Here is a 27,184-nt window from a genome sequence, read left to right on the forward strand (position 1 = left end):
TTCCATTTAAAATTAGTTAAGGCGCAACGTGTGAGTAGATTATGAAAGTAGAGCTAAAAATATGAGACACGTGTAGCGGCATTTTTAAAGTTTATATCGGAAAGTAACCAAAGTAGGCGGGGCAAATTCCGTCCATTTCTAGTTTTTTCGGAATATTCGAGTTAAGATATTATGGAATCCTTGAATTTTAGGTATATAGTGTCTTTGGCAACTTTACAGAGGAGGTTGTGTGCAATTCCTTTGTTAAAAATTTTAACCCTCATGCGGTTTATCAAAGGGGTCTTTTTGGTACTTTTTTGAAGATCTTTCAAAAACTCCTTTAATATGAGATCATATGAAGTCCATATATTCTACAAAATTGTTCGCCACAAAATTTTACTATAGGTCTCGGAATACACCAAATCTGTAAATCTTATCTAATCCCCAGAAATCTCCAAAAATTAAAAACATGTTTTAGGTTTAAAGTCGGACTTCATCTTAGTTTATTCAATATTGTCCCACAAAACGTAATTTTAGAGAGATGAGGTCAAAGACAGAAATATTTTTCGTCAAATTTCACTATGGGTCACCAAAGAAATGAAAAGTCTATTTACATTATATATCATAAAAATAGCAGCATAAATTTTGCTGAAAAAAAACATGAAATTTTTTCCCAATTTTTTTTGATGAAATTTTTTCCTTTTTTTTCCAGTTGATACATGAAAGTAATATGAAACTTGGTTCTAGGTGAAAAATGTCAAAAGATGAAAAATTCTACACAAAATTTCACTATGAGTTTCAGAATAAACCATATATCTAGGTATACTATTTCCATAAGAAAATGTTACCAGAGGAGGAGTTACTCCCGTCATTGCATTATTTAAGACCACGTAAAATCGGGTGACGTAGGGGATGGAAGATACCAAGGAACGGTCCCGACCGGTTTTAACATGGCAAAGCCCAGGATTTATCTTAGTCCCTCTTTCACCTCAAATGGACACTGACCTCCCCGTGGTGTCACCTGGGGAACTGCCTTTAACACCCGTTGAAAGTAGTGAGCTAACATGTGCCGCGCGTTCACCCATAAGAACGTTAAAAACTTGGGTTTGGGCATCAAGTTAGTAACCCTCCCCTAGAAAAAACATCCTACTTTGAAAAAACGAAAGAAAAGAAAAATAAACCCCTCTAAAGTTGACGAACCCCGCAAACGTTCTAAGGACCATGATCTGCGAATCTGCACCTGGAGTGTTCGCACTCTTTATAGAGAAGGTGCAGTCTTCGCATTGGCAGACGTACTTGAAAAGTACAAGACCGATATTACTGCCATACAGGAAATACGATGGATTGGGAAAGGCGTCACAACAACACCTAAAGGTGACGTACTGTATTATAGCTGCCATGACGTAGAGCATGAGTTTGGTTGCGGAATCGTAGTTAGTCGGAGTCTAAAACATCTGGTACCCAGCTTCACCCCAGTGAATGAAAGACTTGCTGAAATTCGAATAAAAGCAAAATTTTTCAACATCAGCTTTATTTGCGTTCATGCTCCCACTTAAGAAAAGGACGAACAGGCCAAAGATATATTTTACAAGCGCTTAGAAGAAACATATGACCGTTGCCCTGCCCATGACATTAAAATCGTTCTAGGCTATTTTAATGCCAAAATTGGAAAGGAGAATATCTTTGGCCCAACAGTCGGGAAATTCAGTCTCCACAGTGAAACATCTGACAATGGTATGAGGCTGATAGACTTTGCAGATGCAAGAAACATGGTAGTTAGCAGTACCAGATTTAAGCATCTCAATATTCATAAGGGCACATGGCTAACGCCAGATCAAAGAATAAAAAATAAAATTGATCATGTTGTGATAGATGGAAGACATGCATCAAGCGTGTTGGATGTACGATCGTTCCGAGGTGCAAACATAGACTCGGACCACTACCTTGTTACAGCAAAGGTACGTACCAGATTAAACGTAGCAAACAAAGTACGAACAGACACAACACGGAAGTTGGACATCGGTAAGCTGCAATCACAACAGATAGCCACAGCATATTCCACTCAACTGGCCCAACTGCTTAATCAAAGCACTCCTCGTCCCGATAACATATCAGGACAATGGCAAAACATTGCCCACTCCATGCAAACAGCAGCAAAATCAGTACTTGGATACCAGAGACCTCCACCAAGGAATCCATGGTATGACCACGAGTGTCGTGCTGCTACCGAGTGTCGGGCTACTTTACAATCAGTAGGAACGCGTAGCGCACGAGAGAGATGGAAAAGCGGGAGTGTGAACAAATCGAGATGTACAGGAGACAGAATGAAGTCCGAAAATTCTACCAAAGAGTGCAACATCAAACTGATGGCTTTGGAAGTGTCACATCCTCCTGTAGAGACCAGCAATGTAATCTGGTAACTCATACAGATAGTGATCCAATCCCAGAAGTTGGTATTGAATGTATACCGCCCGGCCAAAATGAGGTAAAGACAGCAATAAACCGGCTGAAGAATAATAAGGCAGCAGGAGCTGATAGCCTACCACCCGAGCTGTTTAAAACCGGAGGCAACACGCTGATAAAGTGTATTCATCAGCTAGTTAGCACCATCTGGCAGGAAGAACGAGTACCCGACGATTGGAACCTGAGCATTCTGTGTCCCGTCCATCAGAAATGAGATAAGACTTTATGCTCCAACTATAGGGGCATAAGTCTTCTCCCTATCGCCTACAAGATAGTGTCAGGGATATTTTGCGAACGACTAAAGCCCATGGTCAACGAAATAATTGGATCATACCAATGTGGCTTTAGACCTGGCAAGTCCACCATTGACCAAATATGTACCCTGCGCCAAATCCTGGAGAAGACCCAAGAGATGCAGATCGACACCTACCACCTTTTTGTCGATTATAAAGCAGCCTTCTATAGCCCGCTACGTTCAAAGGTATTCCAAGCCATGTCTGAATTTGGTATCTCATCCGGCTTTGTAAAATGACTTTAACTGACACGAGGTCCTCAGTTAGAATAGGAAAGAACCACTCCGAAGAGTTTTGTACCAAAAGAGGTTTCAGACAAGGAGACAGCCTTTCGTATGATCTCTTCAACATCCTGCTGGAAAAGGTTATACGAGAGACAAACGTCAAAAGAAGTGGCACAATCTACACCAATAGCTACATGCTACTTGCTTATGTAAGGCCGATAGCCCTAGTTGCTAGTGCTTTTTTATTATAACTTTTAATTGTAATATATATTTTTAAAATAAAAATAAACAAGTAAAAAAGTATCAGTCGGCTTTGCCTACAGAGATATACCCTCAGCCGGTACGAGTATTTAGGGGTTTTTAAAAATGTTGGGCATTCGAGCCGACAAAAGTGTTCATTAGGATTAGAGATCAAAAGTTTTGCGGAGGAGATACTAAAAGGAATGGATCTACATTGACCATTATGAAAGTTGATCTCCAGCCACTACATATGGTGCCATACGGGATTTTTACACCCTTCGGGATGTTTACTCAAGAAGTATCAACTTGCCCCTGAAACAAGTAAAAAAGTATCAGTCGGCTTTTCCGACAGAGATATACCCTCAGCCTGTGTATATTGAAACATTTTTTCCCAAAAAACGTATGTATTTAGAGAGTTGTGAAAATTTTGGGAGTATGAAACGACAAATATGTTGATTAGGATTAAAAAGCAAACGTTTTGCGGAGGAAATACTTAAAGGAATGGATCGACATTGACCATTATGGAAGTGGAGCTCCAGCCACGACATATGGTGCCATAGAGGGTTTTTAACCCTTTGCGCTGTTTGCTCAAGGAGTGTGGATTTTCCCCTGAAAACAACTTTTACCATCGTAATTGAAGCAGCGAATGCAAGTTGCTTCAACAGAAATCAAAGTGATTCGATAGCAGGTCTTAAAGTGAACTTATCCGAAATTTTGTTTGGGAGCTACTGGATGAAGTGGACAAATATAGTCCATATTTGAACCTGATCTGATGAAGATATATTAGGATGTGTAAAGTATGGACCAATTCGGCCACTCCCTTCAAATGTTACCGTACGAACAATTTTTCCGAACATTTTTGAAATTTTGGAAGGAGTGGACCAATATGGCTTATCTTCGAACTTAAACTATGTTTGGACAAAATATTACTAAGGCCAAATTTTGGACCCAATCGGCAGATCCGTTCCGAGAGTTAACTTGGGCTCCAACCACTTCACACGGTGTCATAAGAGTTTTGTGCAACTTTCAGGCTATTTTCTCAGGAAGTATAGACTTGCCCCTGATGAAGCTTGTACCGTCGTATGGGGGCAGTGAATACAAGTTGCTAAAACAAAAATCAAAGCGATTCGAGAGCAGGTCCTAAACTGAACTTATCCGAAATTTTGTGTGGGAGGTACCCGAAGGAGTGGACCGATTGAGTCCATATTGGAACCTTATCTAAGTCTGGTAGACATTTCACTAGTTGCAAATTATGGATCAAATCGGTTGCTTCCTTCAGGAGTTATAGTACGTACAAATTTTCTGTACATTTTCGAACTTTTGTGGGGGAGGTATCGGACGGAGTGGACCGATATAACCCATCTTCGAACTTAAACTAAGTTTGGACAAAATATTACGAAAGCCAAATTTTGGACCGAATCGGTTGATCCGTTCGAGAGTTATCGTGCGCTCCAGCCAGCCAGACAGACAGACAGACGGACGGACATTGCTCAATCGACTGCAAATTGTCTGAAACACATTTCGTCCAAACATACTTGGGGTCTAAAACCATTATTTCGATGAGGCACATTTTGCCCGTATGAAAGTGTATATACCCTCGTTAGCATAAATGCTGAGGGTATAAAAACATTACCATCGTAATTGAGGCAGCGAATGCAAGTTGCTTCAACAAAAATCAAAGTGATTTGATAGCAGGTCTTAAACTATGTTTGGACAAAACATTATTAAAGCCATATTATGGACCGAATCGGCAGATCCGTTCAAGAGTTATCTTGCGCTCCAACCACCTCACACGGTGTCATAGGGGTTTTTTGCAACTTTCGTGCTATTTTCTAAGGAAGTACTGACTTGCCCTTGATGAAACTTGTACCGTCGTATAGAGGGCAGTGAATACAAGTTGTTAAAACAAAAATCAAAGCGATTCGAGAGATGGCCCTAAACTGAACTTCTCCGAAATTTTGTGTGGCAGGTACCCGACGGAGTGGACCTATTGAGACCATATTGGAACCTCTTATTACTCTGGTAGAAAGTTTACGCTATACAAAGTATGGACCAAATCGGTCACTCCCTTCAAGAGTAATCGTGCGCACAAACTTTGCGAACATTTTCGAACTTTTGTGGGGGAGGTACCGGAAGGAGTGGACCGATGTAGCTCATCTTCGAACTTAAACTAAGTTTGGGCAAAATATTACGAAAGCCAAAATTTGAACCGAATCGGTTCATCCGTTCGAGAGTTATCGTGCGCTCCAGCCAGCAGGACAGACAGACGGACGGACATGGCTATGTCGACTCCAAATTGTCTGAAACCCAATTCGTGAAAACATACTTGGGGTCTAAAACCATTATTTCGATGAGGCACATTTTCGTCGTATCCAAGTGTATATACCCTCCTTAGCCTAAAGGCTGAGGGCATAAAAAAGCTCAACTTTTAGGTTCATTTCTGGTTGTTTCGCGGGAAAAATTGCAAAATTAAGTAGGAGGTATTTATGGTGGGATACTTACCTATGGATTTTCATATGAATATCATGATTTGGACGTACTTCAAAATTTGAGTAAAGTTCCACTAAAGTGCTCATATTTCGCACTGTGCGTTGACGACTATTGGCACAAGAAATCGGATTAGAATTGGACAATGGAACGTAAGAACGCTTAGGGAGACAACGCGCCTGGCACAACTTGAATCTCAAATAGAAAGGTTTATTATAACCATTATAGGCATTATCGAGATGAGATGGTGCAATAGTAATAAGACAACATCCTCAAAGGGTAATACTATTTTACATAGCGGCAAGGAGAATCGCAGTTGGCAAATTCGCTTAAATCATGGACTCCTGTATCGGATCGCATCATAACCGCTCGTTTCCATACACGCAACACTGCATAATATTCCGAAGAGGGATAAACCTATGGGCAAACATGCAATGGGGTCAAAAAACAACAACGGTGAACGCTTTATTGAAGTCTGTCAAACCTTCGACTTGGTCATTGGTGGCTTATTCTTTCCCCATAAGAACATACACAAATATACATGGACATCGCCAAATCGCACAACCAGGATCCAAATAGAACATATATGCATTGGCCGAAAATGGAGAAGCTCATTGCAAGACGTTCGCTCAAAACGAGGAGCTGACATCGATAGCGATCATGAGCTAGTTGTCGCCTCAATAAAAATCAAATTAAAAACCATAAAATACAAAAACATGGCAAAAATGAATAAACGCTTTAATACAACTAGGTTAAAATGCGATGAAGTAAAGGAAGAAATAGGACACGTTAAGAAATTGCCTACCAGTAAACGACGACACGTGAGAGCACACATGCAACATGCTACGGGAGATAGGAAACAATAAAATTGGATAGAGGCAATATGAACGGAGAAAACAATGGATATCAGATACAACATGGGACCAAATATTAAAAAGGAACCGTTTAAAGAGTTTATAAAATAACAACTCGGACTTCAGATCCCAATACAAAGAGACTGCGAAAGCTGTAAAGAGCTCAGCAAGAGCTGATAAAATAAGGTATCTACGTAACTTGGCAAATGACGCGGAGACTGCAGCAGGAGCGAATAATATGAGAGAGCTCCACAAAATAATTGGTCAAATAGCAAACCAAAATATATACAAAAACCAGCTCATCAAAGACGAACAGGAGAGACTGTTAAAAACAACAGAAGAGCAAACCCGCAGGTGGAGACAACACTTCGAAGCGATAAGCAACGTAAACGATGTTGAAGACGACAACATAACTACGAACAGCCACGGAAATAAATTAATAAACCACAACATACTCGAAAACGTTGCAGAGCCCAGCATAACTGAAATAAAAAGCGCAATGGACAAATTAAAAACAAACAAAGCTCCTGGAGAAGACGGCATTCCACTTTAACTCTTACAAACAAACACTCAAGCATCGACAGAAATACTAGCGCCGTATATACAAAAGCATGGTTATTAGAACAACTACCAGAAGCGTGGACAAAAGGGACCATAGTAAAACTCCCAAAGAAAAACGACCTCAAGGACTGCAATAACTGGAGAGGTATAACACTTCTAAACACAATATACAAAATACTGGCTATAATAATCAATAATAGGTTGCAGTGTCTTGAGAAATCACTTCAAGAAGAGCAAGCAGGCTTCGACCATTTAGAAGCTGTTTAGACCAGACCAACACTCTCCGCATTGTAATCGAACAATCCATTGAATTGCGATCACCACTTTACCTCGTCTTTATTGACTTTAAAAAAGCTTTTGATTCCATAAAAAGATGCGCTATATGGAAAGATTTGAAAAACAAAGGAGCGCCGCTTATTTGAAGCAATGTACGGCAACACCGCCCTACACGTACTACACAACGGAACCATAAGTGACCCCTTTTACACCACTACTCTTCGCCGTATCATGTTGAAGCTGTCCCACAGGAAAAGGGGAATAATATGGGGCATGCATAAACACCTAGAATACCTAGCATATGCAGATGACATTTGCTTATTATCTCACAAATTTTCTGATATGCAACAAAAATTAAACGACTTAGCTGTAATGGCGAAACAAGCAGGGCTGGACATTATTATTGGTAAAACTTTTGCAATGCGAATAAACAACTCATCCGACTGCAGCTTCACGATCTCAAACAATCCTATCGAGTTTGTCAAAAGTTGTTGTTATCTGGGTAGCATGATGTCGATTGACAATGGTGTTGACGACGATATTGACAACCGGCTGAAAAAAGCCGGGTCAGCATTTGGCCGCTTAAACAAAATCTGGAGAGCAACGCAAATATCCCAGAATACCAAATTAAAAATCTTCAACCCACGCGTGAAGTCAATACTCCTTTATGGCAGTGAAACATGGCTCATGTCAAAAACGTTAGCCCAAAAACTGCAAACCTTCATCAACAAATGTCTCCGAATAATCTATGGCATATTTTGGCCAACACTATTTCAAACATAAATTTACATACCAGGATGAGAGAAGAATCTATTACAAAGCAAATCGCTAGACGGAAGTGGAGATGGATTGGGCACACTTTAAGAAAGCCGGCCACCAGTATTTCTCGTGCGGCTCTTGAATGGAACCCTCAAGGATCTCGACGTCCAGGACGTCCAAAAAACTCATGGCGCAGAACAATCCAAAATGAATTATCACGAATTAATAAATCAATCAATGATTTAAAAACAATATGTATTGATAAAATAAAATATAATTTTCTTGTAGAAGCCCTATGCTTTCGAGAGGAACAATAAAGGAAAAAAATATTTCTAGATCAAACAGCGTCACACATTCCAAATTTCATCAAAATTTGACATACATAGCGTCTTTGGTGCATCAAATACCTTAAATCGGGCGAAAATATATATGGGAGCTATATCCAAATCCGAACAGATTTCGATATAATTTGGCACACTTATTTCTATATCAAATTCCGTCACACATTTCAAATTTCATTGAGATCGGACATATATAACGTCTTTCGTGCACCAAACACCAAAAATCGGCCGAAAATTTATATGGGAGCTATGTATATCCAAATCTGAACATATTTTGATATAATTTGGTACATTTATCTATAGACCTAATTTCATCACATATTCCAAATTTCATCAAAATTGGACAGATACAGCGTGTTTGGTACATCAAATCGGCCGAAAATATATATGGGAGCTATATTCAAATCTGAACCGATTTTCGCCAAAAGCAATAGCGTTCTTCATTAGGCTAAAGAAATTATCTTCCCCAATTTTCAGCCAAATCGAACAATAAATGCGACCTGTACGTTGAGAACGGACAGACGGGCATGCATAAATCGACTCAGAAATTGATTCTATGTATATCCCTAGAAGGAACTATGGGTCTATCTCTTCTCCTTATGCATGTTACATACAAATGCACTAACACACATCTTGTGGTAAGGTACTGGAACGAAGCTTATGTCGCACCACATAAACGATAACCACTTCGTATAAGTGATATTTTTAATGTCCATACGTTTGTTAGACATTCGCACTGTGGTCCAAGAAACAACTTTTGTGCCGAACAAATGTAATATTAATTGCCCAGGGATTATGGTTTATCCTTGCATAAATGCTTTTATGTTTGTGTTTCCTTCCTTTATAATCTTCTATCTTTTAGCAATGTCCACAATATTCACCTTTATTCCCTAATAAGCCAAGTACAATTATGGCTGATATGCTGTTGACATATGAATGTATGCACAAATATTGGAATGGGTCATGTGGATTTGCCTTATGAATATTGGCGAAATTTCATTATTATCTATTGGGGAATATAATTACAAAAAAATACGCTTTTATATTCATACAAGAAGTCAATAAATTGAATTTATGATGTTCAGTTAAAGTGTTTATATATTTGGCCACTTACATTTTTATTTATATATTAATTACATTTACCTTTACCTTTATTTTATTATATTACGGATTTGACTATAATATGTATTCATGTTTTACAAGACAATTTCTTATTTTATGGTTTCTTAGCAAAAAAAAAAAAAAAACAATTTCATGAGTAGAAAACAATATTTTATTGCCGTTGCTCTGAATTCCCTCTTGTTTAGGAAATGCCTTTATATGACATCAATCACTCTGCCACATACCATTTGCAATAAAAAACAAAGTGAACCGACATTATGAACGTAAATTGACACGAATAACACTCGTGTTGTGAACAAAATGTCCATTCAGATAATTGTCGCCTTTCATGTCAATGTACCGAGATGCTTCGTAACCTACATTCTAAGCCAATCTATTTTCATAAATACCCATTTTCAGCTTTTTATGACTTGTAAGGGAATATCCAAACCAATAACAAAGCTTTTAATCCATACAATTAATCACAACAACAGGTACAAAAAAAACAGAAACGAGGATATTGAACTATGAATTTATTGCGTGTTGTTGTCACGTGGGCACTTGAGGTCAAGAATATATTCTATTTTTAAATATTATGGCTTGGGGGGTCCTTAAACAAAATTGATTGTGGCATAACGTTTATTTATTTATTTATTGAAATGTTCTTAAATTTATATTTAGGAACTTAGTCTATTCACAAATTGATTTTACAAAAGTTTTCCACGTTTCTCTGTTTCTCACCATCGATCGTAGTTCGTTGAACGGTTTGCCAAGTTATAATATACAACAACAATAATAATAAACAACAAGGATAAGTACATGTACAGCGGCGTTCGTCAAACCTGCAAACCCTCCCTCCATCTATAAGGAATGCTTTAACATTTTAAATAACATTATTTCATGGAGTAGCATTTGTGCATGACTGTTGAAATAAAATACCGAAATTAACACGACTTACGAAGAGTAAAGAAAGACGGTGTTTTATGGAACGACCTTATGACCTCTAAACTTGTCATTCTTTACTTACTCAACTAAGGTTGTCCGAAATCTGTGAAACATTTTTTTTTTCAAATACTCACACAACAATAAACGTGGATTTTTTAAACAATTTTTTTCAAATACTCACACAACAATAAACGTGGATTTTTTAAACATTTTTTTCAAATACTCACACAACAATAAACGTGGATTTTTTGAACAAATTTTTTCAAATACCCACACAACAATAAAGGTGGATTTTTTAAACAATTTTTTCAAATACTCACACAACAATAAACGTGGAATTTTTAAACAATTTTCTTCAAATACACACACAACAATAAACGTGGATTTTTTAAACATTTTTTTTTTCAAATACTCACACAACAATAAACGTGGATTTTTAAACATTTTTTTTTTCAAATATTCACACAACAATAAACGTGGATTTTTTAAACAATTTTTTTCAAATACTCACATAACAATAAACGTGGATTTTTTAAACAATTTTTTTTCAAATATTCACACAACAGTAAACGTGGATTTTTTAAACATTTTTTTTCAAATACTCACACAACAATAAACGTGGATTTTTTAAACAATTTTTTTCAAATACTCACACAACAATAAACGTGGATTTTTTAAACAATTTTTTTCAAATACTCACACAACAATAAACGTGGATTTTTTAAACAATTTTTTTCAAATACTCACACAACTATAAACGTGGATTTTTAAAACATTTTTTTTTTCAAATATTCACACAACTATAAACGTGGATTTTTAAAACATTTTTTTTTTTCAAATATTCACACAACAATAAACGTGGATTTTTTAAACAATTTTTTTCAAATACTCACACAACAATAAACGTGGATTTTTTAAACAATTTTTTTCAAATACTCACACAACTATAAACGTTGATTTTTAAAACATTTTTTTTTTCAAATACCCACACAACAATAAGCGTGGATTTTTTAAACAATTTTTTTTTCAAATACTCACACAACAATAAACGTGGATTTTTTAAACAATTTTTTTTCAAATTCTCACACAACAATAAACGTGGATTTTTTAAACAATTTTTTCAAATACTCACACAACAATAAACGTGGATTTTTTAAACAATTCTTTTCAAACACTCACACAACAATAAACATAGATTTGTTAAACAATTTTTTTCAAATACTCACACAACAATAAACGTGGATTTTTTAAACAATTTTTTCAAATACTCACACAACAATAAACGTGGATTTTTTAAACAATTTTTTCAAATACTCACACAACAATAAACGTGGATTTTTTAAACAATTTTTTTCAAATACTCACACAACAATAAACGTGGATTTTTTAAACAATTTTTTCAAATACTCACACAACAATAAACGTGGATTTTTTAAACAATTTTTTCAAATACTCACACAACAATAAACGTGGATTTTTTAAACAATTTTTTCAAATACTCACACAACAATAAACGTGGATTTTTTAAACAATTTTTTTCAAATACTCACACAACAATAAACGTGGATTTTTTAAACAATTTTTTCAAATACTCACACAACAATAAACGTGGATTTTTTAAACAATTTTTTCAAATACTCACACAACAATAAACGTGGATTTTTTAAACAATTTTTTCAAATACTCACACAACAATAAACCTGGATTTTTTAAATAATTTTTTTCAAATACTCACACAACAATAAACGTGGATTTTTTAAACAATTTTTTTTTAAATACTCACACAACAATAAACGTGGATTTTTTAAACAATTTTTTTTTTTAAATACTCACACAACAATAAACGTGGATTTTTTAAACAATTTTTTATTCAAATACTCACACAACAATAAACGTGGATTTTTTAAACAATTTTTTATTCAAATACTCACACAACAATAAAAGTGGATTTTTTAAACAATTTTTTATTCAAATACTCACACAACAATAAACGTGGATTTTTTAAACAATTTTTTATTCAAATACTCACACAACAATAAAAGTGGATTTTTTAATCAATTTTTTCAAATATTCACACAACAATAAACGTGGATTTTATAAACAATTTTTTTCAAATACTCACACAACAATAAAAGTGGATTTTTTAATCAATTTTTTCAAATATTCACACAACAATAAACGTGGATTTTATAAACAATTTTTTTCAAATACTCACACAACAATAAAAGTGGATTTTTTAAACAATTTTTTTCAAATACTCACACAACAATAAACGTGGATTTTTTAAACAATTTTTATCAAATACTCACACAACAATAAACGTGGATTTTTTAAACAATTTTTTTCAAATACCCACACAACAATAAAAGTGGATTTTTTAATCAATTTTTTTCAAATACTCACACAACAATAAACTTGGATTTTTTAAACAATTTTTTCAAATACTCACACAACAATAAACGTGGATTTTTTAAACAATTTTTTTCAAATACCCACACAACAATAAAAGTGGATTTTTTAAACAATTTTTTTCAAATACTCACACAACAATAAACGTGGATTTTTTAAACAATTTTTTCAAATACTCACACAACAATAAACGTGGATTTTTTAAACAATTTTTTCAAATACTCACACAACAATAAACGTGGATTTTTTAAACAATTTTTTCAAATACTCACACAACAATAAACGTGGATTTTTTAAACAATTTTTTTCAAATACTCACACAACAATAAACGTGGATTTTTTAAACATTTTTTTCAAATACTCACACAACAATAAACGTGGATTTTTTAAACAATTTTTTCAAATACTCACACAACAATAAACGTGGATTTTTTAAACAATTTTTTCAAATACTCACACAACAATAAACGTGGATTTTTTAAACAATTTTTTCAAATACTCACACAACAATAAAAGTGGATTTTTTAAACAATTTTTTTCAAATACTCACACAACAATAAACGTGGATTTTTTAAACAATTTTTTTCAAATACCCACACAACAATGAAAGTGGATTTTTTAATCAATTTTTTCAAATACTCACACAACAATAAACGTGGATTTTTTAAACAATTTTTTCAAATACTCACACAACAATAAACGTGGATTTTTTAAACAATTTTTTCAAATACTCACACAACAATAAACGTGGATTTTTTGAACAATTTTTTCAAATACTCACACAACAATAAACGTGGATTTTTTAAACAATTTTTTTCAAATACTCACACAACAATAAACGTGGATTTTTTAAACAATTTTTTCAAATACTCACACAACAATAAACGTGGATTTTTTAAACAATTTTTTCAAATACTCACACAACAATAAACGTGGATTTTTTAAACAATTTTTTCAAATACTCACACAACAATAAACGTGGATTTTTTAAACAATTTTTTCAAATACTCACACAACAATAAACGTGGAATTTTTAAACAATTTTCTTCAAATACACACACAACAATAAACGTGGATTTTTTAAACATTTTTTTTTCAAATACTCACACAACAATAAACGTGGATTTTTAAACATTTTTTTTTTTTCAAATATTCACACAACAATAAACGTGGATTTTTTAAACAATTTTTTTCAAATACTCACATAACAATAAACGTGGATTTTTTAAACAATTTTTTTTTCAAATATTCACACAACAATAAACATGGATTTTTTAAACAATTTTTTTCAAATACTCACACAACAATAAACATGGATTTTTTAAACAATTTTTTTCAAATACTCACACAACAATAAACGTGGATTTTTTAAACAATTTTTTCAAATACTCACACAACAATAAACGTGGATTTTTTAAACAATTTTTTTCAAATACTCACACAACAATAAACGTGGATTTTTTAAACAATTTTTTCAAATACTCACACAACAATAAACGTGGATTTTTTAAACAATTTTTTCAAATACTCACACAACAATAAACGTGGATTTTTTAAACAATTTTTTTCAAATACTCACACAACAATAAACGTGGATTTTTTAAACAATTTTTTCAAATACTCACACAACAATAAACCTGGATTTTTTAAATAATTTTTTTCAAATACTCACACAACAATAAACGTGGATTTTTTAAACAATTTTTTTTTAAATACTCACACAACAATAAACGTGGATTTTTTAAACAATTTTTTTTTTAAATACTCACACAACAATAAACGTGGATTTTTTAAACAATTTTTTATTCAAATACTCACACAACAATAAACGTGGATTTTTTAAACAATTTTTTATTCAAATACTCACACAACAATAAAAGTGGATTTTTTAAACAATTTTTTATTCAAATACTCACACAACAATAAACGTGGATTTTTTAAACAATTTTTTATTCAAATACTCACACAACAATAAAAGTGGATTTTTTAATCAATTTTTTCAAATATTCACACAACAATAAACGTGGATTTTATAAACAATTTTTTTCAAATACTCACACAACAATAAAAGTGGATTTTTTAAACAATTTTTTTCAAATACTCACACAACAATAAACGTGGATTTTTTAAACAATTTTTATCAAATACTCACACAACAATAAACGTGGATTTTTTAAACAATTTTTTTCAAATACCCACACAACAATAAAAGTGGATTTTTTAATCAATTTTTTTCAAATACTCACACAACAATAAACGTGGATTTTTTAAACAATTTTTTCAAATACTCACACAACAATAAACGTGGATTTTATAAACAATTTTTTTCAAATACTCACACAACAATAAAAGTGGATTTTTTAAACAATTTTTTCAAATACTCACACAACAATAAACGTGGATTTTATAAACAATTTTTTTCAAATACTCACACAACAATAAAAGTGGATTTTTTAATCAATTTTTTTCAAATACTCACACAACAATAAAAGTGGATTTTTTAATCAATTTTTTTCAAATACTCACACAACAATAAACGTGGATTTTTTAAACAATTTTTATCAAATACTCACACAACAATAAACGTGGATTTTTTAAACAATTTTTTCAAATACTCACACAACAATAAACGTGGATTTTTTAAACAATTTTTTCAAATACTCACACAACAATAAACGTGGATTTTTTAAACAATTTTTTCAAATACTCACACAACAATAAACGTGGATTTTTTAAACAATTTTTTCAAATACTCACACAACAATAAACGTGGATTTTTTAAACAATTTTTTCAAATACTCACACAACAATAAAAGTGGATTTTTTAAACAATTTTTTTCAAATACTCACACAACAATAAACGTGGATTTTTTAAACAATTTTTTTCAAATACCCACACAACAATGAAAGTGGATTTTTTAATCAATTTTTTCAAATACTCACACAACAATAAACGTGGATTTTTTAAACAATTTTTTCAAATATTCACACAACAATAAACGTGGATTTTTTAAACAATTTTTTTCAAATACCCACACAACAATGAAAGTGGATTTTTTAAACAATTTTTTTCAAATACTCACACAACAATAAAAGTGGATTTTTTAAACAATTTTTTTCAAATACTCACACAACAATAAACGTGGATTTTTTAAACAATTTTTTTCAAATACTCACACAACAATAAACGTGGATTTTTTAAACAATTTTTTCAAATACTCACACAACAATAAAAATGGATTTTTTAAACAATTTTTTTCAAATACTCACACAACAATAAACGTGGATTTTTTAAACAATTTTTTCAAATACTCACACAACAATAAACGTGGATTTTTTAAACAATTTTTTTCAAATACTCACACAACAATAAACGTGGATTTTTTAAACAATTTTTTCAAATACTCACACAACAATAAACGTGGATTTTTTAAACAATTTTTTCAAATACTCACACAACAATAAACGTGGATTTTTTAAACAATTTTTTCAAATACTCACACAACAATAAACGTGGATTTTTTAAACAATTTTTTCAAATATTCACACAACAATAAACGTGGATTTTTTAAACAATTTTTTTCAAATACCCACACAACAATGAAAGTGGATTTTTTAAACAATTTTTTTCAAATACTCACACAACAATAAAAGTGGATTTTTTAAACAATTTTTTTCAAATACTCACACAACAATGAACGTGGATTTTTTAAACAATTTTTTTCAAATACTCACACAACAATAAACGTGGATTTTTTAAACAATTTTTTCAAATACTCACACAACAATAAACGTGGATTTTTTAAACAATTTTTTTCAAATACTCACACAACAATAAACGTGGATTTTTTAAACAATTTTTTCAAATACTCACACAACAATAAACGTGGATTTTTTAAACAATTTTTTCAAATACTCACACAACAATAAACGTGGATTTTTTAAACAATTTTTTCAAATACTCACACAACAATAAACGTGGATTTTTTAAACAATTTTTTCAAATACTCACACAACAATAAACGTGGATTTTATAAACAATTTTTTTCAAATACTCACACAACAATAAAAGTGGATTTTTTAAACAATTTTTTCAAATACTCACACAACAATAAACGTGGATTTTATAAACAATTTTTTTCAAATACTCACACAACAATAAAAGTGGATTTTTTAAACAATTTTTTCAAATACTCACACAACAATAAACGTGGATTTTATAAACAATTTTTTTCAAATACTCACACAACAATAAACGTGGATTTTTTAAACAATTTTTTCAAATACTCACACAACAATAAACGTGGATTTTTTAAACAATTTTTTCAAATACTCACACAACAATAAACGTGGATTTTTTAAACAATTTTTTCAAATACTCACACAACAATAAAAGTGGATTTTTTAATCAATTTTTTCAAATATTCACACAACAATAAACGTGGATTTTATAAACAATTTTTTTCAAATACTCACACAACAATAAAAGTGGATTTTTTAAACAATTTTTTTCAAATACTCACACAACAATAAACGTGGATTTTTTAAACAATTTTTATCAAATACTCACACAACAATAAACGTGGATTTTTTAAACAATTTTTTTCAAATACCCACACAACAATAAAAGTGGATTTTTTAATCAATTTTTTTCAAATACTCACACAACAATAAACGTGGATTTTTTAAACAATTTTTTCAAATACTCACACAACAATAAACGTGGATTTTATAAACAATTTTTTTCAAATACTCACACAACAATAAAAGTGGATTTTTTAAACAATTTTTTCAAATACTCACACAACAATAAACGTGGATTTTATAAACAATTTTTTTCAAATACTCACACAACAATAAAAGTGGATTTTTTAATCAATTTTTTTCAAATACTCACACAACAATAAAAGTGGATTTTTTAATCAATTTTTTTCAAATACTCACACAACAATAAACGTGGATTTTTTAAACAATTTTTATCAAATACTCACACAACAATAAACGTGGATTTTTTAAACAATTTTTTCAAATACTCACACAACAATAAACGTGGATTTTTTAAACAATTTTTTCAAATACTCACACAACAATAAACGTGGATTTTTTAAACAATTTTTTCAAATACTCACACAACAATAAACGTGGATTTTTTAAACAATTTTTTCAAATACTCACACAACAATAAACGTGGATTTTTTAAACAATTTTTTCAAATACTCACACAACAATAAAAGTGGATTTTTTAAACAATTTTTTTCAAATACTCACACAACAATAAACGTGGATTTTTTAAACAATTTTTTTCAAATACCCACACAACAATGAAAGTGGATTTTTTAATCAATTTTTTCAAATACTCACACAACAATAAACGTGGATTTTTTAAACAATTTTTTCAAATATTCACACAACAATAAACGTGGATTTTTTAAACAATTTTTTTCAAATACCCACACAACAATGAAAGTGGATTTTTTAAACAATTTTTTTCAAATACTCACACAACAATAAAAGTGGATTTTTTAAACAATTTTTTTCAAATACTCACACAACAATAAACGTGGATTTTTTAAACAATTTTTTTCAAATACTCACACAACAATAAACGTGGATTTTTTAAACAATTTTTTCAAATACTCACACAACAATAAAAATGGATTTTTTAAACAATTTTTTTCAAATACTCACACAACAATAAACGTGGATTTTTTAAACAATTTTTTTCAAATACTCACACAACAATAAACGTGGATTTTTTAAACAATTTTTTCAAATACTCACACAACAATAAACGTGGATTTTTTAAACAATTTTTTCAAATACTCACACAACAATAAACGTGGATTTTTTAAACAATTTTTTCAAATACTCACACAACAATAAACGTGGATTTTTTAAACAATTTTTTCAAATACTCACACAACAATAAACGTGGATTTTTTAAACAATTTTTTCAAATATTCACACAACAATAAACGTGGATTTTTTAAACAATTTTTTTCAAATACCCACACAACAATGAAAGTGGATTTTTTAAACAATTTTTTTCAAATACTCACACAACAATAAAAGTGGATTTTTTAAACAATTTTTTTCAAATACTCACACAACAATGAACGTGGATTTTTTAAACAATTTTTTTCAAATACTCACACAACAATAAACGTGGATTTTTTAAACAATTTTTTCAAATACTCACACAACAATAAACGTGGATTTTTTAAACAATTTTTTTCAAATACTCACACAACAATAAACGTGGATTTTTTAAACAATTTTTTCAAATACTCACACAACAATAAACGTGGATTTTTTAAACAATTTTTTCAAATACTCACACAACAATAAACGTGGATTTTTTAAACAATTTTTTCAAATACTCACACAACAATAAACGTGGATTTTTTAAACAATTTTTTCAAATATTCACACAACAATAAACGTGGATTTTATAAACAATTTTTTCAAATACTCACACAACAATAAACGTGGATTTTTTAAACAATTTTTTCAAATACTCACACAACAATAAACGTGGATTTTTTAAACAATTTTTTCAAATACTCACACAACAATAAACGTGGATTTTTTAAACAATTTTTTCAAATACTCACACAACAATAAACGTGGATTTTTTAAACAATTTTTTCAAATACTCACACAACAATAAACGTGGATTTTTTAAACAATTTTTTTCAAATACCCACACAACAATGAAAGTGGATTTTTTAATCAATTTTTTTCAAATACTCACACAACAATAAACGTGGATTTTTTAAACAATTTTTTCAAATACTCACACAACAATAAACGTGGATTTTATAAACAATTTTTTTCAAATACTCACACAACAATAAAAGTGGATTTTTTAAACAATTTTTTTCAAATACTCACACAACAATAAACGTGGATTTTTTAAACAATTTTTATCAAATACTCACACAACAATAAACGTGGATTTTTTAAACAATTTTTTATTCAAATACTCACACAACAATAAAAGTGGATTTTTTAATCAATTTTTTCAAATATTCACACAACAATAAACGTGGATTTTATAAACAATTTTTTTCAAATACTCACACAACAATAAAAGTGGATTTTTTAAACAATTTTTATCAAATACTCACACAACAATAAACGTGGATTTTTTAAACAATTTTTATCAAATACTCACACAACAATAAACGTGGATTTTTTAAACAATTTTTTTCAAATACTCAAACAACAATAAACTTGGATTTTTTAAACAATTTTTTTCAAATACCCACAGACCAATAAACGTGGATTTTTTAAACAATTTTTTTCAAATACCCACACAACAATAAACGTGGATTTTTTAAACAATTTTTTTCAAATACCCACAGACCAATAAACGTGGATTTTTTAAACAATTCTTTTCAAACACTCACACAACAATAAACATGGATTTTTTAAACAATTTTTTTCAAATACTCACACAACAATAAACGTGGATTTTTTAAACAATTTTTTTTCAAATACTCACACAACAATAAACGTGGATTTTTTAAACAATTTTTTTCAAATACTCACACAACAATAATCGTGGATTTTTTAAACATTTTTTTTCAAATACTCACACAACAATAAACGTGGATTTTTTAAACAATTTTTTTCAAATACCCACAGACCAATAAACGTGGATTTTTTAAACAATTTTTTTCAAATACCCACAGACCAATAAACGTGGATTTTTTAAACAATTTTTTTCAAATACCCACAGACCAATAAACTTGGATTTTTTAAACAATTTTTTTCAAATACCCACAGACCAATAAACGTGGATTTTTTAAACAATTCTTTTCAAATACTCACACAACAATAAACGTGAATTTTTTAAACAATTTTTTAAATACTCACACAACAATAAACGTGGATTTTTTAAACAATTTTTTCAAATACTCACACAACAATAAACGTGGATTTTTTAAACAATTTTTTTCAAATACTCACACAACAATAAACGTGGATTTTTTAAACAATTTTTTCAAATACTCACACAACAATAAACGTGGATTTTTTAAACAATTTTTTCAAATACTCACACAACAATAAACGTGGATTTTTTAAACAATTTTTTCAAAAACTCACACAACAATAAACGTGGATTTTTTAAACAATTTTTTTCAAATACTCACACAACAATAAACGTGGATTTTTTAAACAATTTTTTCAAATACTCACACAACAATAAACGTGGATTTTTTAAACAATTTTTTCAAATACTCACACAACAATAAACCTGGATTTTTTAAATAATTTTTTTCAAATACTCACACAACAATAAACCTGGATTTTTTTAAATAATTTTTTTCAAATACTCACACAACAATAAACCTGGATTTTTTAAATAATTTTTTTCAAATACTCACACAACAATAAACGTGGATTTTTTAAACAATTTTTTTTTTAAATACTCACACAACAATAAACGTGGATTTTTTAAACAATTTTTTTTAAATACTCACACAACAATAAACGTGGATTTTTTAAACAATTTTTTCAAATACTCACACAACAATAAACCTGGATTTTTTAAATAATTTTTTTCAAATACTCACACAACAATAAACGTGGATTTTTTAAACATTTTTTTTTTTAAATACTCACACAACAATAAACGTGGATTTTTTAATCAATTTTTTCAAATATTCACACAACAATAAACGTGGATTTTATAAACATTTTTTTTTCAAATACTCACACAACAATAAAAGTGGATTTTTTAAACAATTTTTTTCAAATACTCACACAACAATAAACGTGGATTTTTTAAACAATTTTTTTCAAATACTCACACAACAATAAACGTGGATTTTTTAAACAATTTTTTTCAAATACTCACACAACAATAAACGTGGATTTTTTAAACAATTTTTTTCAAATACTCACACAACAATAAACTTGGATTTTTTAAACAATTTTTTTCAAATACTCACACAACAATAAACTTGGATTTTTTAAACAATTTTTTTTCAAATACTCACACAACAATAAAAGTGGATTTTTTAAACAATTTTTTTCAAATACTCACACAACAATAAACGTGGATTTTTTAATCAATTTTTTCAAATATTCACACAACAATAAACGTGGATTTTATAAACAATTTTTTTTCAAATACTCACACAACAATAAAAGTGGATTTTTTAAACAATTTTTTTCAAATACTCACACAACAATAAACGTGGATTTTTTAAACAATTTTTTTCAAATACCCACAGACCAATAAACGTGGATTTTTTAATCAATTTTTTTCAAATACTCACACAACAATAAACGTGGATTTTTTAAACAATTTTTTCAAATACTCACACAACAATAAACCTGGATTTTTTAAATAATTTTTTTCAAATACTCACACAACAATAAACCTGGATTTTTTAAATAATTTTTTTCAAATACTCACACAACAATAAACCTGGATTTTTTAAATAATTTTTTTCAAATACTCACACAACAATAAACGTGGATTTTTTAAACAATTTTTTTTTTAAATACTCACACAACAATAAACGTGGATTTTTTAAACAATTTTTTTCAAATACTCACACAACAATAAACGTGGATTTTTTAAACAATTTTTTTTAAATACTCACACAACAATAAACGTGGATTTTTTAAACAATTTTTTCAAATACTCACACAACAATAAACCTGGATTTTTTAAATAATTTTTTTCAAATACTCACACAACAATAAACGTGAATTTTTTAAACATTTTTTTTTTTTAAATACTCACACAACAATAAACGTGGATTTTTTAATCAATTTTTTCAAATATTCACACAACAATAAACGTGGATTTTATAAACAATTTTTTTTCAAATACTCACACAACAATAAAAGTGGATTTTTTAAACAATTTTTTTCAAATACTCACACAACAATAAACGTGGATTTTTTAAACAATTTTTTTCAAATACCCACAGACCAATAAACGTGGATTTTTTAATCAATTTTTTTCAAATACTCACACAACAATAAACGTGGATTTTTTAAACAATTTTTTTCAAATACTCACACAACAATAAACGTGGATTTTATAAACAATTTTTTTTCAAATACTCACACAACAATAAACGTGGATTTTTTAAACAATTTTTTTCAAATACTCACACAACAATAAACGTGGATTTTTTAAACATTTTTTTTCAAATACTCACACAACAATAAACGTGGATTTTTTAAACAATTCTTTTCAAATACCCACAGACCAATAAACGTGGATTTTTTAAACAATTCTTTTCAAATACCCACAGACCAATAAACGTGGATTTTTTAAAAAATTTTTTTCAAATACTCACACAACAATATACGTGGATTTTTTAAACAATTTTTTTCAAATACTCACACAACAATAAACGTGGATTTTTTAAACAATTTTTTTCAAATACCCACAGACCAATAAACGTGGATTTTTTAAACAATTTTTTTCAAATACCCACAGACCAATGAGCGTGGATTTTTTAAACAATTTTTTTCAAATACCCACAGACCAATAAACGTGGATTTTTTAAACAATTTTTTTCAAATACCCACAGACCAATAAACGTGGATTTTTTAAACAATTCTTTTCAAATACTCACACAACAATAAACGTGGATTTTTTAAACAATTTTTTTCAAATACCCACAGACCAATAAACGTGGATTTTTTAAACAATTCTTTTCAAACACTCACACAACAATAAACATGGATTTTTTAAACAATTTTTTTCAAATACTCACACAACAATAAACGTGGATTTTTTAAACAATTTTTTTTTCAAATACTCACACAACAATAAACGTGGATTTTTTAAACAATTTTTTTTCAAATACCCACAGACCAATAAACGTGGATTTTTTAAACAATTTTTTTCAAATACCCACAGACCAATAAACGTGGATTTTTTAAACAATTTTTTTCAAATACCCACAGACCAATAAACGTGGATTTTTTAAACAATTCTTTTCAAACACTCGCACAACAATAAACATGGATTTTTTAAACAATTTTTTTCAAATACTCACACAACAATAAACGTGGATTTTTTAAACAATTTTTTTTCAAATACTCACACAACAATAAACGTGGATTTTTTAAACAATTTTTTTCAAATACCCACAGACCAATAAACGTGGATTTTTTAAACAATTCTTTTCAAACACTCACACAACAATAAACATGGATTTTTTAAACAATTTTTTTCAAATACTCACACAACAATAAACGTGGATTTTTTAAACAATTTTTTTCAAATACTCACACAACAATAAACGTGGATTTTTTAAACAATTTTTTTCAAATACTCACACAACAATAAACGTGGATTTTTTAAACAATTTTTTTCAAATACCCACAGACCAATGAACGTGGATTTTTTAAACAATTTTTTTCAAATACCCACAGACCAATAAACGTGGATTTTTTAAACAATTTTTTTCAAATACCCACAGACCAATAAACGTGGATTTTTTAAACAATTCTTTTCAAATACTCACACAACAATAAACGTGGATTTTTTAAACAATTTTTTTCAAATACCCACAGACCAATAAACGTGGATTTTTTAAACAATTCTTTTCAAACACTCACACAACAATAAACATGGATTTTTTAAACAATTTTTTTCAAATACTCACACAACAATAAACGTGGATTTTTTAAACAATTTTTTTTTCAAATACTCACACAACAATAAACGTGGATTTTTTAAACAATTTTTTTCAAATACCCACAGACCAATAAACGTGGATTTTTTAAACAATTTTTTTCAAATACCCACAGACCAATAAACGTGGATTTTTTAAACAATTTTTTTCAAATACCCACAGACCAATAAACGTGGATTTTTTAAACAATTCTTTTCAAACACTCACACAACAATAAACATGGATTTTTTAAACAATTTTTTTCAAATACTCACACAACAATAAACGTGGATTTTTTAAACAATTTTTTTCAAATACTCACACAACAATAAACGTGGATTTTTTAAACAATTTTTTTCAAATACCCACAGACCAATAAACGTGGATTTTTTAAACAATTCTTTTCAAACACTCACACAACAATAAACATGGATTTTTTAAACAATTTTTTTCAAATACTCACACAACAATAAACGTGGATTTTTTAAACAATTTTTTTCAAATACTCACACAACAATAAACGTGGATTTTTTAAACAATTTTTTTCAAATACCCACAGACCAATGAACGTGGATTTTTTAAACAATTTTTTTCAAATACCCACAGACCAATAAACGTGGATTTTTTAAACAATTTTTTTCAAATACCCACAGACCAATAAACGTGGATTTTTTAAACAATTCTTTTCAAATACTCACACAACAATAAACGTGGATTTTTTAAACAATTTTTTTTCAAATACTCACACAACAATAAACGTGGATTTTTTAAACAATTTTTTTCAAATACCCACAGACCAATAAACGTGGATTTTTTAAACAATTCTTTTCAAACACTCACACAACAATAAACATGGATTTTTTAAACAATTTTTTTCAAATACTCACACAACAATAAACGTGGATTTTTTAAACAATTTTTTTCAAATACTCACACAACAATAAACGTGGATTTTTTAAACAATTTTTTTCAAATACCCACAGACCAATGAACGTGGATTTTTTAAACAATTTTTTTCAAATACCCACAGACCAATAAACGTGGATTTTTTAAACAATTTTTTTCAAATACCCACAGACCAATAAACGTGGATTTTTTAAACAATTCTTTTCAAATACTCACACAACAATAAACGTGGATTTTTTAAACAATTTTTTTTCAAATACTCACACAACAATAAACGTGGATTTTTTAAACAATTTTTTTCAAATACCCACAGACCAATAAACGTGGATTTTTTAAACAATTCTTTTCAAACACTCACACAACAATAAACATGGATTTTTTAAACAATTTTTTTCAAATACTCACACAACAATAAACGTGGATTTTTTAAACAATTTTTTTCAAATACTCACACAACAATAAACGTGGATTTTTTAAACAATTTTTTTCAAATACCCACAGACCAATGAACGTGGATTTTTTAAACAATTTTTTTTCAAATACCCACAGACCAATAAACGTGGATTTTTTAAACAATTTTTTTCAAATACCCACAGACCAATAAACGTGGATTTTTTAAACAATTCTTTTCAAATACTCACACAACAATAAACGTGGATTTTTTAAACAATTTTTTTCAAATACCCACAGACCAATAAACGTGGATTTTTTAAACAATTCTTTTCAAACACTCACACAACAATAAACATGGATTTTTTAAACAATTTTTTTCAAATACTCACACAACAATAAACGTGGATTTTTTAAACAATTTTTTTCAAATACTCACACAACAATAAACGTGGATTTTTTAAACAATTTTTTTCAAATACTCACACAACAATAAACGTGGATTTTTTAAACAATTTTTTTTCAAATACCCACAGACCAATAAACGTGGATTTTTTAAACAATTTTTTCAAATACCCACAGACCAATAAACGTGGATTTTTTAAACAATTTTTTTCAAATACCCACAGACCAATAAACGTGGATTTTTTAAACAATTCTTTTCAAACACTCACACAACAATAAACATGGATTTTTTAAACAATTTTTTTCAAATACTCACACAACAATAAACGTGGATTTTTTAAACAATTTTTTTTCAAATACCCACAGACCAATAAACGTGGATTTTTTAAACAATTTTTTTCAAATACCCACAGACCAATAAACGTGGATTTTTTAAACAATTTTTTTCAAATACCCACAGACCAATAAACGTGGATTTTTTAAACAATTTTTTTCAAATACCCACAGACCAATAAACGTGGATTTTTTAATCAATTTTTTTCAAATACTCACACAACAATAAACTTGGATTTTTTAAACAATTTTTTTCAAATACTCACACAACAATAAACGTGGATTTTTTAAACAATTTTTTTCAAATACTCACACAACAATAAACGTGGATTTTTTAAACAATTTTTTTCAAATACCCACAGACCAATGAACGTGGATTTTTTAAACAATTTTTTTCAAATACCCACAGACCAATAAACGTGGATTTTTTAAACAATTCTTTTCAAATACTCACACAACAATAAACGTGGATTTTTTAAACAATTTTTTTCAAATACCCACAGACCAATAAACGTGGATTTTTTAAACAATTCTTTTCAAACACTCACACAACAATAAACA

This window comes from Musca autumnalis, unplaced genomic scaffold (genome assembly GCF_047663935.1).
Source record: "Musca autumnalis isolate F117 unplaced genomic scaffold, ASM4766393v1 scaffold_1, whole genome shotgun sequence".
Classification (NCBI taxonomy): Eukaryota; Metazoa; Arthropoda; class Insecta; order Diptera; family Muscidae; genus Musca; species Musca autumnalis.